The sequence below is a fragment of the Erythrolamprus reginae genome, chromosome 6 (assembly GCF_031021105.1).
Source record: "Erythrolamprus reginae isolate rEryReg1 chromosome 6, rEryReg1.hap1, whole genome shotgun sequence".
Classification (NCBI taxonomy): domain Eukaryota; kingdom Metazoa; phylum Chordata; class Lepidosauria; order Squamata; family Dipsadidae; genus Erythrolamprus; species Erythrolamprus reginae.
In genome coordinates, this window is record NC_091955.1 from 65,689,985 (window position 1) to 65,705,623 (window position 15,639).

Sequence of the window (15,639 nt, forward strand, 5' to 3'; positions counted from 1 at the left end):
TCCCCCCTTTTCCTTCTGTCCTCTAGACTATGCAGATTGAGTTCATTAAGTCTTTCCTGATACGTTTTATGCTTAAGACTTTATTATTTTATTCATTTATTTTATTTTATTAATTGGATTTGTATGCCGCCCCTCTCGGAAGGCTTTACAGTAGGGGCACGTGATCGAAGGGAAAAACCCCTCTGCTTTAAAATTAAGTGGCTTCAAAGCAGCTGGGATAGGATCCCACAGCCAGATCCCTGCTAACATTATTCCCAAACATACACGTCAAGATACTTTTGTTGCTGTTTTTGTGCTTACCTTTCCCTACAGACATAAGAAATAATGTAGAACTGAAGAACATTGTGCAGTTCCTACTATGAAATGTACAAATACAGAAGATATATTGTGAAGGAAAACCGACTCTCTTTAGTGATTTGATCTAACTCACAGATAGCACCTCACCTTTAGCTTTCTCAACAATCCTCCACTGTGGTTTTACTACAGCTCTGTTAAGCTCTCATAGGCTGCACCTCTTTCTCAAACAGTGTTTATATGCTAGCTGGGTCACCACTGCAAGAATGTACAACCCCCCCCTTACTTTAGAGTTGGTTATGACCTTTAAAGCCCTTCATGGCATTGGACCAGAATATCTCCGAGACCACCTTCTGCCACACGAATCCCAGCGACCGATTAGGTCCCACAGAGTGGGCCTTCTCCGGGTCCCGTCAACTAAACAATGTCGGTTGGCGGGCCCCAGGGGGAGAGCCTTCTCTGTGGCGGCCCCGACTCTCTGGAACCAGCTCCCCCCAGAGATTAGGACTGCCCCTACTCTCCTTGCCTTTCGTAAGCTCCTTAAAACCCACCTTTGTTGTCAGGCATGGGGGAACTGAGACATCTCCCCCGGGCATATACAATTTATGCATGGTATGTTTGTAGGTATGTTTGTTCAGTAAATGGGGTTTTTAAAATGTTTTAAATTATAATTTAGATTTGTCATGAATTGTTTTGTTTTGCTGTGAGCCGCCCCGAGTCTGTGGAGAGGGGCGGCATACAAATCTAAATAATTAATAAATAAATAAATAAATAATAAACAATCCAGCCTCAAATCTTGGTATTTATTTATTTATTATTTATTTATTTATTTTGTCCAATACACAATGAGGGTTTTAGTGAGTATATATCTATATACACATAGTAAAATACATGATGAAGGTTATAGAGGAGATACTCATAGTAAAACATATCTAAGAAATAATAGAAAAGAAGGTATAGTAATAGAACATATCAATGAAAGAACAGAAGAAGAGATATAGGAATAGAAGAAAGGTATAGGAGATATAGGAGAGCAATAGGACAGGAGACGGAAGGCACTCTAGTGCACTTGTACTCGCCCCTTACTGACCTCTTAGGAATCTGGATAGGTCAACCGTAGATAATCTAAGGGTAAAGTGTTGGGGGTTTGGGGATGACACTACTGAGTCCGGTAATGAGTCCCACGCTTCGACAACTCGGTTGCTGAAGTCATATTTTTTACAGTCAAGTTTGGAGCGGTTAATATTAAGTTTAAATCTGTTGTGTGGTCTTGTGTTGTTATGGTTGTGGAGCGGTTAATATTAAGTTTAAATCTGTTGTGTGCTCTTGTATTGTTGTGGTTGAAATTGTTGTGGTTGAAGTTGTGGAGTAAGCATTCATTAGCAATTGCTGCTCCCTTTGATTTGGATGGAAACTATTTGAGGTGCTTGGAGCTTACCGGTGTTTAGCTTGGTCTCATTCTAGTCAACCCTACACAGATCTCTCTTCAGCCTCTGATTATATATAATCCAACATAAGATTGGAAAGAAAGCTGAAGAAATACTTTAAATCAGGGGTCTCCAACCTGATTTCTCCAATTCAATTCAATTCCTCCAAATGAGGAATTCTGGAAGTTGAAGTCCACAAATCTTAAAGTTGCCAAGGTTGGAGGATCCCTACTTTAAATGTAATGCATACTATTCTCCAGGAAGTGTAACACCAAAAGTCTATTGAGCACTTAATGTTCCGCTTCAGAGAACTGAAAGATGTTGCTATTAACTTATGTCCATGCTCATTATTTACTCAAGATTATATTTTGAAATATAAAAAATACAACCCTTGGATAACTACAACAATGCGAGAGAGGTAACTTTAGGATCAAAAATATGTTGCTGTTTCCCAGATGAGTATGGTATGCCCATCAGACAAATGCCAACTTGGATGCCTTCCATATTATTATTATTATTATTATTATTATTATTATTATTATTATTATTATTTATTAGATTTGTATGCCGCCTCTCTCCGTAGACTCGGGGCGGCTCACAACAATAACAAGAACAATGTAAAAAACAAATCTAATGATTTAAAAAACACTAAAAACCCCATTATTAAAAGCAAACACACAAACAAACATTCCACGTATAAACTGTATAAGCCCGGGGGAGATGTGTCAATTCCCCCATGCCTGACGGCAGAGATGGGTCTTAAGAACTTTACGAAAGGCAAGGAGGGTGGGGGCAGTTCTAATCTCCGGGGGGAGCTGGTTCCAGAGGGTCGGGGCCGCCACAGAGAAGGCTCTTCTCCTGGGTCCCGCTAAACGACATTGTTTAGTCGATGGGACCCGGAGAAGGCCAACTCTGTGGGACCTAACCGGTCGCTGGGATTCGTGCGGCAGAAGGCGGTCCCGGAGGTATTCTGGTCCAATACCATGAAGGGCTTTATAGGTCATAACCAACACTTTGAATTGTGCCCGGAAATTGATCGGCAACCAATGCAGACTGCGGAGTGTTGGTGTGACATGGGCATATCTTGGAAAGCCTATGATTGCTCTCGCAGCTGCATTCTGCATGATCTGAAGTTTCTGAACACTTTTCAAAGGTAGCCCCATGTAGAGAGCATTACAGTAGTCGAACCTCGAGGTGATGAGGGCATGAGTGACTGTGAGCAGTGAGTCCCGGTCCAGATAGGGCCGCAACTGGTGCACCAGGCGAACCTGGGCAAATGCCCCCCTCGCCACAGCTGAAAGATGTTTCTCTAATATATTTTTGGTCTTCAACTTCCAATTAGCTATCACAGTGTTTCCCAACCTTGGCAACTTGAAGATATCTGGACTTCAACTCCCAGAATTCCCCAGCCAACGTTCGCTGGCTGGGGAATTCTGGGAGTTGAAGTCCAGATATCTTCAAGTTGCCAAGGTTGGGAAACACTGAGCTATCATACTCACTGGTCAGGACAAAAGTCCAGCACTGATGAAGAGTCTTAAGTTGGGTATCCCATACTCTGCAACAGAATAGCCAGACAAGAAAATGAGCCAAAGCAAGTTGTTTATTCCTATAAACATCAAATACCTACAAAGATCAGTAGAGGAGTAGAGAAAAGCTTCCAATGTTTTAATCCTTTCTCAAATCTATCTGAAGTCCAAAATCTACTGTAATTCCATGAGCAGTTTTGTTTCCACTTCTTTCAGGATTGCTATTCTCCACCCCACTGAGCCTTCTGCATTTTGTACTAGGACAGAACTTCAGCTACATGACAAACAGAAATTCAGCAGCTGAAGCTTTGCTCAAAAAAGAGGAAGGAAAATAAATAAATGAAGAGTTTGTTTGTCCCATAATTGCAGAAAAATAGATATCCCATCAGAAGTAGCTGCTCCCATCCGTCAATATGTCTTCTACAATCACCAGCCATTTTACTCAGCATTTGTCCCTTGGTGCTTTGTGGGTTCTTTTGGTATACACTGTTCCCTCAATTTTCGCGGGGGATGTGTTCCGAGACCGCCCGCGAAAGTTGAATTTCCGCGAAGTAGATATGCAGAAGTAAATACACTATTTTTGGCTATGAACAGTATCACAAGCCTTCCCTTAACACTTTAAACCCACAAATTATAATTTCCCATTCTCTTAGCAACCATTTAGATTATTACTCACCATGTTTATTTATTAAAGTTTATTTTAAAAATATTTATTAAAGGCAGATGAAAGTTTGGCGATGACATATGACGTCATCGGGTGGGAAAAACCATGGTACAGGGAAAAAACCCGTAAAGTATTTTTTAATTAATATTTTTGAAAAACCGTGGTATAGACTTTTTGCGAAGTTCGAACCCGCAAAAATCAAGGGAACACTGTATAGCAAAGTATAGGAATACATTGCAACTTATTAGACAAGGGTATACAATTTAGAAATTTCTGTATATACATAGAATTGTAAAATTACAAACAACATAAACATGTTTACGCATGCACAAGGCAACAATTTGCTGTTCTTCTAACTAGAAAAAAAAATGCAGCTACTTGGGAACCCTAATTCTTGACAAATTTGTTGTGGTTTTTGGTCTTACACTTGATAAGGTATATTTTTATAAGGTATATAAGCAGCAGTGAGTTATTTATTTATTATTTATTAATTGGATTTATATGCCGCCCCTCTCCGAGGACTCCGGGCGGCTCACAACATGTCAATAAAACAATATACAAATTACAATTGGATCCAATTAATATAGATAATTAGCTAAAAACATGATAAAAACTAAATATCAAAATCATTCATTCAATACAACCAAACATAGCTTGGGACTCTTAGATCTTCCCCTGACCACTGGATGCCATAAGTATGATTGCTGAATGTTTGGTTAATAAGTTAAATTTTTAGGTTAATCTTCTCTTTCTAATTGTTTTTAATATTGTAGTACTAATTGGATTATATTACTGTTCTTTTTTTATATATGCTGTGAGCTGCCCCGAGTCCTCAGAGAGGGGCGGCATACAAATCCAATTAAATAAATAAAATAAATAAACATTCAGTAGCCCGAGGCTGGGATCTAATGACCACAAGCCTGGTGGCATAAAGGCGAGGAGGGTTGGGGCAGTGCGAATCTCTGGGGGGAGCTGATTCCAGAGGGTCGGCCTCCCCACAGAGAAGGCTCTTCTCCTAGACCCCGCCAAGTGGTATTGTCTAGTTCAGTGATTTTCAACCTTTTTTGAGCTGCGGCACATTTTTTACATTTACAAAACCATGGGGCACAGTTAGGGGGGGGGCTAAAAAAAGCTTGGACAAAAAAATTCTCTCTCTTCCTCCCTTTCGCTCTATTTCTCTCTCCCTCTTTCTCTCCCTTCCTCTTTTTTTCTCTTTTCCTTCTTTCCTCTTTTTTGCTCTCTTTCCGTCCCTACCTCCCTCTATGTCTTTCTCTCTCCCACCTTACCTCCCTCCCTCCCTCTCTCTCTCTTGCTTTCTTTCTCTCTCTTGCTTTCTTTCTTGCTCTCTCTCTTGCTTTCTTTCTCTCTTGTTCTCTTTCTCTCTTGCTTTCTTTCTCTCTCTCTCTTTCTTTCTTTCTTTCTTGCTCTCTCTCTTGTTCTCTTTCTCTCTTGCTTTCTTTCTCTCTCTCTCTTTCTTTCTTGCTCTCTCTCTTGCTTTCTCTCTCTTGCTTTTTCTTTCTTGCTCTCTCTCTTGCTTGCTTGCTCTCTCTTTCTTTCTTGCTTGCTCTCTCTCTTGCTTTCTTTCTCTCTTGTTCTCTTTCTCTCTTGCTCTTTCCTTCTTTCTTTCTCTTGTTTTCTTTCTCTCTTGTTCTCTTTCTCTCTTGCTTGCTTTCTCTCTCTTTCTTTCTTTCTTGCTCTCTCTCTTGCTTGCTTTCTCTCTCTTGCTTGCTTTCTCTCTTGTTTTCTTTCTCTCTTTCTCTTTCTTTCTTTCTCTTGTTTTCTTTCTCTCTCTGAGCTTCGCGGCACACCTGACCATGTCTCGCGGCACACTAGTGTGCCACGGCACACTGGTTGAAAAACACTGGTCTAGTTGACGGGACCTGGAGTTGCTTCTGGTTTGGACTGGTTGTTAGAACCAGTAGTCCCTGTGACAGGAGGCTCCACCCACCCGCCCGGAATGCATGCGAACCAATGGCAAAATAATTTACAACCCACCACTGTATATAAGGTATATATTTTTATGCCTATGCATATCTAAATTATCTGATCTCAAATCATCCTCGTCTCCAAAGTAGGCTATATCATGCAGTCTTTAAAAAAAAAAAAAAATGACATTTTCTTTTGGGAAGGCCGTAACGTAACTGAAGAGTACTCAGAGGAGACCATAGCATTTAAAGTAGGCCAGCTTCCTGTCGACTCAGTGAAACATGATTGATGTCCAAGCAGCTGCTCCTAATACAATCTGAGAAAAATCTGACTTACCCACAAGCAGAGATGGCACTAGCAGAACAACTAGCCTCTGTCACATTTCCTTTATATTTAAAGAATCCACACTAGGGGATGTACATTATATAAGAGCATCCCAGCTGCAAAGGATTCTCTACTTCGCAAGCTAATCACCTTGAATAAAGAAATGCAGATAGTAATTTCGTGGTGTTCCCATGGCCTGTGACAGTCTTAGGCATCATTCCAAATCTACTGTTCATCAGCTTTCACTGCAGAAACTCAAGGAGTCTCAGAGGGCATCAAGAAGGGGAAAGGCATGGACTTTCCGTCCTCGACTGGCTCATCAAAAGTAACTGTCTTATTCAGTTGGCAATAAGAACCTACTACACTCTTCTTCACCTGCTCTAGTTGTCCAGAGATTTGTAGATGATGCCAATAGACCTATGATTTATGTTTTAATTCACTGCGAACTCTGGAATAAGTTTTGCAAGTTTTTGGAGCAATGCAAGACCTGCTTGTCCCAAGATTACTAGAATAAAAAAAGAAAATGTATATTCGGGCAAATGATATTCTTGCTTTACTATTTCCATATCTGCCAAGTCAAGGAGGAGTGGTACCTCTACCTAAGAACGCTTCTACTTACGAACTTTTCTAGATAAGAACCGGGTGTTCAAGATTTTTTTTGCCTCTTCTCAAGAACCATTTTCCACTTAGAAACCCGAGCCTCTGAAACTGCAACCGGAAAAGGCAGGGAGTAGCCTCCGTGGGGCCTCTTTAGGAATCTCCTGGGAGGAAACAGGGCTGGAAAAGGCGGGGAGAAGCCTCCATGGGGCCTCTCTAGGAATCTCCTGGGAGGAAACAGGGCCTCCATCCTCCTTGTGGTTTCCCCAATCGCAGTCATTATTTGCTTTTACATTGATTCCTATGGGAAAAATTGCTTCTTCTTACAAACTTTTCTACTTAAGGGCCTGGTCATGGAATGAATTAAGTTTGTAAGTAGAGGTACCACTGTACTATTTATTTTCAAATCTGGTCCTAGGTTTTTGGCCGGTATAAATCTTCCCTTACAGTGGCAGAATTGGTAGGATAGCTAAAATGTTGTTCTTTCCAAATAGGAAAAGTGATAACAATGGAAATACTTTCATGAGGAAGTTCCAGGTAACATGAGATCATGCTGCAAAATAAATGCTAAGGATGTGATAAGAGGATGGAAAGAGGGTGTGACTAGAAAACCAGGTCCCTGTGATCCTGAGTTCACTGCTAGGAAAGTGATTAGTATTGGTTGCTAAATCAGTTTTGTTCCATAATAATACTATGGTGGACTTTGTTCCCTCCATTGTTAATTAAAATTGAAATTCATAAAAATAAACTAAATGGCAACACTTAATTCACCTTGGCTGATCTCAACAATGCTATGCAAGTTTCGATATATTCAATACCTGGGTGAGAAAACACCAGCAATCCCAAATCTGTAAAATAGATTAAGAAGAGAAAGAAAGAAAGAAAGAAAGAAAGAAAGAAAGAGGGGAGAGAGAGAAGGAAGGAAGGGAGGGAGGGAGGAAGGAAGGAGGGAAGGAAGTTTTCTAGGCATTCATTTACTTACTTTTTCTAGAAAGTAAAGGTCACTGTAGACATTGTCAAGAAAATGTAATGAATGTGGCCATTAGATTACAAGGAATCACTTGCAATTAAAGGAGTTTGGTTAATTAAGTTCTGGTTCATTTATACCAGGGGTAGGCAAAGTTGGCTCTTCTGTGACATGTGGACTTCAACTCCCAGAATTCCTGAGCTAGCAAGATAAGCTCAGGAATTCTGGGTGTTGAAGTCCACAAATTATAGAAGAGCCAACTTTACCTACCCCTGATTTATACAGTCATCACGTGATGTTTGAACTATCAAGTGCTAACTGGCATATGTTTCAATCTAACATCGTCATAAATAAATGTATTTTATTTGCTATTATCACTCTCACTGATGTTTTTAAAGTGTTGTTTGAATAGTTGTATCCTAGTCATTAATAACTGATTTCTATGAGATATATCAACTCGGAAACCAACCCAGAAATAGGCTTTCTTTAGCATAAAGCTTTCCAGATGTGTAGGTTATTCTGTAAATTGCTAGCCTAGCAGTCTGAAAAGTGACTGATTGGCAAAATCTGTCAGACATTTGTCAAGCAAAGTCCTGGTACAAAACTGTCATGAACTCATTATCTCCCTTAGGCATGTCACCACCAACCTCAACTCTCATCTATTATATGGAAATAATAGTAATCTAGTTCCTGGAGCTGCTTTTAAGACAACTGAAAGAACTATGTGAAGGACTAGGAACATACAATACAAATTATCTGGACAACTCTGCTAATCGTTTATTTATTTTTGAGCTATTCTTAAAAGTTTTGCTAGGCTTTCATGAGATGATAAAAGGCTATTTTCAATGCGACTCCAATTACTGTACATAGAAACAGAAAATCTCACGTTGCTTCTGATCTTTCCCCCAACTAACCTCAGATTGCGCTTCCTTGTTCTTGTGTTCACTTTCCTATTAAAAACGCTTCCCTCCTGAACCTTATTTAACCCTTTAACATATTTAAAAGTTTCGATCATGTCCCCCCTTTTCCTTCTCTCCTCCAGACTATACAGATTGAGTTCATGAAGTCTTTCCTGATACGTTTTATGCTGAAGACCTTCCACCATTTTTTGTAGTCCGTCTTTGGACCCGTTCAATTACTTCCACAAAATGTCCCAGAAGAAAACAAGTAGTCCATTTTTTTTCTCTCTCTCTCTCTCCCTCCTCCTTGTTTGGCCTCTCTTTCTCCCTGCTGCCTAAATAAGTCTATATAGCTGCAGCACACACTCAGCTCTCTGACTGCAGTATCTTTGCTATGTTAGTGCAAACAATCACCATCCCAAAACAACAAATGGACATCCCTACCACCCCAAACAAAGAATAGGAAAGCGTGCCCCTTACTTCCTCTAACCACCCCAAAACCAATCCCCAACACAAGACCAATCTCAAATGTAAACTATTAAATGCTAGAAGTTTAGTCAACAAGATGTCTGAATTCCTCCTTCTACTTGACACTTCCAACTTCGATATAATTTTTATATGCGAAACATGACTAAAGGTTTCGTACCCAGACTCCATTATCACATCAAAAAACTACCATGTTTTCCGCTCAGACCGTGAATCCCGCAGAGGAGGCGGAGTAGCTATATTCTACAAAAAATCGCTGAACCTAAAAATCCTCAAAGTTGCACAGGATTTATTGGTACCTGAAACTATTGTCTGTGATTTATCCCTAAATACCACAATTCGCTTCTTACTCTGCTACAGAACCCCGGACTACGACACTGAACATGCAAACAAATTATCCACATTACTAACGTGGGCAAACAACTGCCCATACCCCATTATCTTCCTCGGAGACCTCAACCTACCACACATTAACTGGTCCTTAAATGAATGCAGCACGGAACCCATCCATTCTACCATATGACAGATACTAATAAAAAAAATAGACAGAGCGGTCAAGCAAGCCACCTCTAAAGCATTACCAATGACCCTATAGACCAGGAAAGACACATAAACCTGGAGGTGGGCTGCTAAGGTGGAACGGTGACGTGTGCTCGCCCCCGTGGCTCTGAGTGCTAGCGGAATCCAGCGCAATTCTGCTACTGCACCTGGGCTACACCTGTGTGTCCGCGCGCAATTTCGCTACCTGCCCAGGTGCAATAGCAGAATTGTGCTGGACTCCGCTAGCACTCAGAGCCACGGGGGCGAGCACACGTCACCGTTCCACCTTGGCAGCCCACCTCTGCATAAGCCTGGCTATTAAACACTGCCCCTGGTTTTTAAAAATTAAGCTAAGAAACAGGTAAGTGGATAGGAGAGAACAGCCCCCGCCTGTTTATTCTATACCATTTCTGGGCTTGAACGGTCTCTGAACATTCATTTGCTGCCTACCAAATACTGCAGACTGGACACAAGTGCACCACGAGTGGCATCCTGGCAGAAGGAAGCCAGGAACAAACAGGCCCTTCCTGCAGCAATGATGGGCAACCTTCCTTGGAGGTTGTGTCTTTCTAGATGGGGAGAAGGCAAAGCACAGGAGGTTTGGTAACCCACCTTGGCTTCCCAGTTCACGGAAGTTTGCAAATTCTGCCTGCCTTGACTAGCCAGGCAGCTGCAGGGAAATCGGGGATCATCTGGAGATTTGGAGATGTTATCACAGGCACATGCATACACAACTGTTTTGGTTGTTAAATACCGATAGGAAAAGGAAAGGGGGGAGTGTTCTTCAGTAGATCTCTAGCTGTAGTTCAGCAGTTCAAATCTCACCCCAGGCTCAAAGTTGACTCAGCCTTCCATCCATTGGAGGTGGGTAAAATGAGGACCCAGATTGTTGGAGGCAAGATGCTGATTCTGTAAACCGCTTAGAGAGGGTTGCAAAAGCACTATGAAGCAGTATATAAGTCTAAATTTATTTGTTCATGTATGTGTTTGTTCTATTCTATTCTATTTCTGTGCTGCCTTTCTCCTGAGGCTCAGGGCATCTCACAGCCAAACCTAATTGTAAAAACATGTTAGAAATCTTGATGAAAATTACAACCTTAAAAATCCCCATACTTAAAATTAATCGATCAAGCATTCATCCCATCAGGCACCATACATTCAATCATTGAATGCTATTGCTATAGCTTCCTTCACTTGGCATCTTTGGAATGAAAAATGGGGCAAAATCCCCACTTATTCTTGGCCAACAAGGCCACAAAGGCCCTCCCATCCATTTAGGGAAAGTCCCAAGTAAGAAGAAAGGCAGGTAAAGAGCTCCCACATCTTCCAAAAATGCCTAAGCTTCAACTTAGACCTGGCCAATTTGGAGCAAAAATCCACTTTCCCTGGGCCTCGGGTATCTGGTGCATAAATGCACCAGAGTGCCTTCCGTCCCCTGTCCTAATGTTTCTCTTTTACTAGTCTTTTATTAGGTCCCACAGAGTTGGCCTTCTCTGGGTCCTGTTGACTAAACAATGCCGTTTGGCGGGACCCAGGGGAAGAGCCTTCTCTGTGGTGGCCCCGACCCTCTGGAATTGGCTCCCCCCCCCGGAAATTTGAATTGCCCCCACCCTCCCCATCTTCCGCAAGATTTTTAAGGACCCACTTATGTTGCCAGACATGGGGGGACTAATTCCCCCCCCCCATTGTTGCTTATAGCACTTGAGAATAGTATGATTGGGTAATATTGATTGTTTTTTAATATTAAGGGGTTTTAACTTTAGTTTTTACTAATACTGTATTAGGTTTGTACCACTGTTGATTGTATTTTACTATTGTTGTGAGCCGCCCCGAGTCCTTGGAGAGGGGCAGCATACAAATCTAATATACTATTATTATAATTGTTATTATTATTGTTGTTGTTGTTGTTGTTGTGCACCAAGACAAGTTGCTTGTGTGTTCAATCACACTTGGCCAATAAAATTCTATTCTATTATTATTATTATTATTATCATCATCATCATCATCATCATCATCATCATCATCATCATCATGTATATAAATATTATCATATCTTTGTATACCACCAAAAAGTATGTGACAAAATAAATAAATAAACAAAATAAACCTCCAGGACTCTCCTTCACCCAGGAAGCTGCCTATCTCCATCCCTTTCCTACAACCAAAACACAAAGGAGGTGGGGATGATGATGATGATGATGATGATGATGATGATGATGATGATGATGATGATAATAATAATAATAATAATAATAATAATAATTTATTAGATTTGTATGCCACCCCTCTCCGAAGACTCGGGATGGCATCGCTAGGAAGGAGGGGGGCTCTTAAGGAAGAGGGCAAGGGAAGGAAGGCAGCGGGGGGGGGGCGCCAGGGAAGGCCCGAATGGGGGGGGCTAAGGCATGAGATGGAGACAGAAGACAAAAGGGGGGGGGAGAGAAATGGATGAAAGGAGGTCGGCAAAGGTGACAGGAGGGGGGGAGACGAGGGGCAGGAAGGAGTCAGAAAAAGGATCCGGGGGGGGAATAAGGGGGCAAGGCTGGGATTAGCAGCGGGGGGGGGGGGATACGCTGAGCCTTCTCGCACTCACCCATCGCCCGTCGTCTTTCAGCAGCAGCATCGGCGGCGGCGGCGGCGACTCCTCTGCCTCCCGGGCCCCCGGTGGAGAGATGCGGGGATCCCCGGCGACGTCTCGCCCCATTCCCGAGCCTGGCAACGGCGGCCGCCCCCCGGCATGGCTCTCGCCCCGGGTTGAGAGCCCGCCGCCTCCCGCCCTCCGCCCCGGCGGCAGCAGCAGCAGCCTCTGCAGGGGTGGAGGAGGGGGGGGGGCGCAATCCAACAACAAAACGGGGGTGCGGAGATCGCAGCCGATCGAAGTGTGTATGTGTGTTGTGTGTGGGAGAGAGATCCCGCAAGGAAAAAAATAAATAAAAATAAACCAAAAATCTCCTCACGCCAATGCCGACAACCGAGGATAACGCTGATAATGTGGATCGAAGCTCCTCCCAGTCTCCTCCTCCTGGAAGCCTTTGCACCATCCAAAGCAGGGAGCCCGGTGCTAACGGGATAGAGAAAAGCGGCGATTGGGGGGGGGGGGGCTTCGATTTACACACACACAAATACACACGCACCCCTCGGCTGTGGCGGGTCCAGCCGGCCGCCTTAAAAAAAAAAAAAACTGCGGCAGTCACTCAAAGCCGGGCGTGCGTGCGAGAGGAGCCCCCTCCCCACACACCTCCCTTTCTCTCTTCCGCCGCTCCCGCCCCCCCCCCCCCACCGCTGCCCACCTCTCTCTCGATCGCGCCCCCTCCCTCCCCGAGGCGCTTTCCCACCACCTCCCGCCCTTCTCCGGGTTTAAAAATATCCCGATTGTCCTTTCACACACGCGCGCGCGCCTCCAGACGCAACGCGCAACAGCCCCGGGGGAATCGGAAGGGAGGGCGATTAAGTCATCCGAGCATCATTCTGGCCGTCGGGAGAGAGAGACGGGCAGGTTAGCCCCCCCCCCCCTCCATCCCCTCCCCGCCTTTAATCTGGGAAGCCGCCCCCCTCTCGCTTCCCAAGAAGGAACGTGGGTCAGATTTGGACGGATTTTTACTCGAGGCTTGGCCGCCTCCTCTCTTTTTTTTCCGCTCTCCTGCTCTACCTCCGCATTGGAAAAGGAATACAAAGGAACGCCTTGTGGTCAGACGCCGCCCGAGAGGAGAGGGGAGCTAGATTTACAACCCTAGGTTTAGAAAGCTTGGAACTACGTCGTCTTAAACACGATCTGAGCATAGCCCATGAAATCATCTGCTAAACTGTCCTTCCTGTCAGCGACGACTTCAGCTTCAACCACAACAACACAGGAGCACACAACAGATACAAACTTAATGGAAAGCGTTCCAAACTCGACTGCAAGGAAATACGACTTTAGTAACCGAGTAGCTGATGCATGGAACTCACTACCTGACTCTGTAGTATGGTCACCTTACCCCCAAAACCTTACCCTTAGACTATCCACTGTTGACCTCTCCCGATTCCTAAGAGGTCAGTAAGGGGTGTGCATAAGTGCACCAAAGTGCCTTCCATCCCTTGTCCTAATGTTTCTTTATATTTTTTTACTAGTGTCATGTATATGAATATTATAATATCTAATATTTTTTTCTTTTTTTCTTTTTATCATGTATATAAATATTATATCGTTACATACCTCCAATATGTACTTGACAAAACAAATAAATAAAATAAAAATAAATAAAGGTGGGGGGGTTAGAAGGAGGAGACTTGACTGGTGGACTCTCAAGAAGGTCTGAAGTGGGCAACTGCTTTGGAAGGAGTTAAACAAGCCAATATACACACACACACAAGAGCAAAGGAAGGGAGGTCAAGATTCTGCCTCCCCCACCCCAATACCTTGAAAGGGGCAATGTAAAGGAGAGGCTGCCTTGGCCGCCAAAGTCAGAAACGCGGAGGTTTCGAATTCCTTTGAATCTCAATAGACGCATGGGGCTCAATGAAATGGGGCAGGACGGGGACTCCACTGAATGTCAAAATACAGACATGGGTTTCCGGCATTCCGGAAACCACAAACTACTTCAACTTCAACCACAACAACGCACGAGCACACAACAGATACAGACTTAAAGTAAACCGCTCCAAACTCGACTGCAAGGAAATAGGACTTTAGTAACTGAGTAGTTGATGCATGGAACTCACTACCAGACTCTGTAGTATCATCACCTAACCCCCAAAACTTTACCCTTAGATTATCCACTGTTGACCTCTCCCGATTCCTAAGAGGTCAGTAAGGGGCGTGCGTAAGTGCACCAGAGTGCCTTCCGTCCCCTGTCCTAATGTTTCTCTTTTACTGGTATCATGCATATAAATATTGTTACATCTTTGTATACTACCAATCTGAACATGGATGGATGGATGGATAGATGGATAGATGGATGGATGGATGGATGGATGGTTAGATAGATAGATAGATAGATAGATAGATAGATAGATAGATAGATAGATAGATAGATGATAGATAGATAGATAGATAGATAGATGATAGATAGATAGATAGATAGTAGATAGATAAATAGATAGTAGATAGATAGACAGATAGATGACAGATAGATAGAGAGAGAGATGATAGAGAGATAGAGAGATAGATAGTAGATAGATAGATAGATAGATAGATGATAGATAGATGATAGATAGATAGATGATAGATAGATAGATAGATAGATAGATGATAGATAGATGATAGATAGATAGATACATAGATGATAGATAGAGAGATGGTAGATAGATAGATAGATAGATAGATAGATAGATAGATAGATAGTAGATAGATAATGATAGATAGATAGTAGATAGATAGATAGATAGATAGATAGATAGATAGATAGATAGATGATAGATAGATAGATAGATGATAGATAGAGAGATTATAGATAGATAGATAGATAGATAGATAGATGATAGATAGAGAGATAGATAGAGAGATGGTAGATAGATAGATAGATAGATAGATAGATAGATAGATAGATAGATAGTAGATAAATAGTAGATAGATAGATAGTAGATAGGTAGGTAGGTAGGTAGATAGATAGATAGATAGATGATAGATAGATAGATAGATAGATAGATAGATAGATAGATAGATAGATAGATAGATGGTAGATAGATAGTAGATAGATAGATAGATAGATAGATAGATAGATAGATAGATAGATAGATAGATAGATAGATAGATAGATGAGAGATATGTTTGAGGGATTCCTATTCCTGTTTCTCAGGGTGATAAATCTGCCTCTTTTCCTATCTGAGCTGAGAATCCAAACGTTTTCCCTACAAAATTGATTGTAGGAATGTAATGTAAACAGTGTGTCCTCCACACGCACAGGCTATTCTCAAACTGCATAACTTGACATCACTGTGAAAATAACCCTCTTGACCCAGTCATTGTGGGTGATCCCACAACCACGTAAGAATGCTGTCTGAAAAGCCA

At 42.4% G+C, this 15,639-nt stretch overlaps 1 protein-coding gene across 4 annotated transcripts in view; it reads right to left on the reverse strand.

The window, feature by feature from the left end:
- Positions 1-15,639, reverse strand: part of MGAT3 (beta-1,4-mannosyl-glycoprotein 4-beta-N-acetylglucosaminyltransferase) — a 106,005-nt gene that overhangs the window by 74,763 nt on the left and 15,603 nt on the right. For 2 of the 4 annotated variants that reach the window (XM_070756132.1, XM_070756134.1), the window contains exon 1: positions 12,244-12,705. The exons of the other annotated variants lie outside the window; for them this stretch is intronic. The gene's annotated coding sequence lies outside the window, so the exon portion shown is untranslated. Of the gene's footprint in view, positions 1-12,243; positions 12,706-15,639 lie in introns of those variants that run through there. 4 annotated transcript variants of the gene reach the window in all.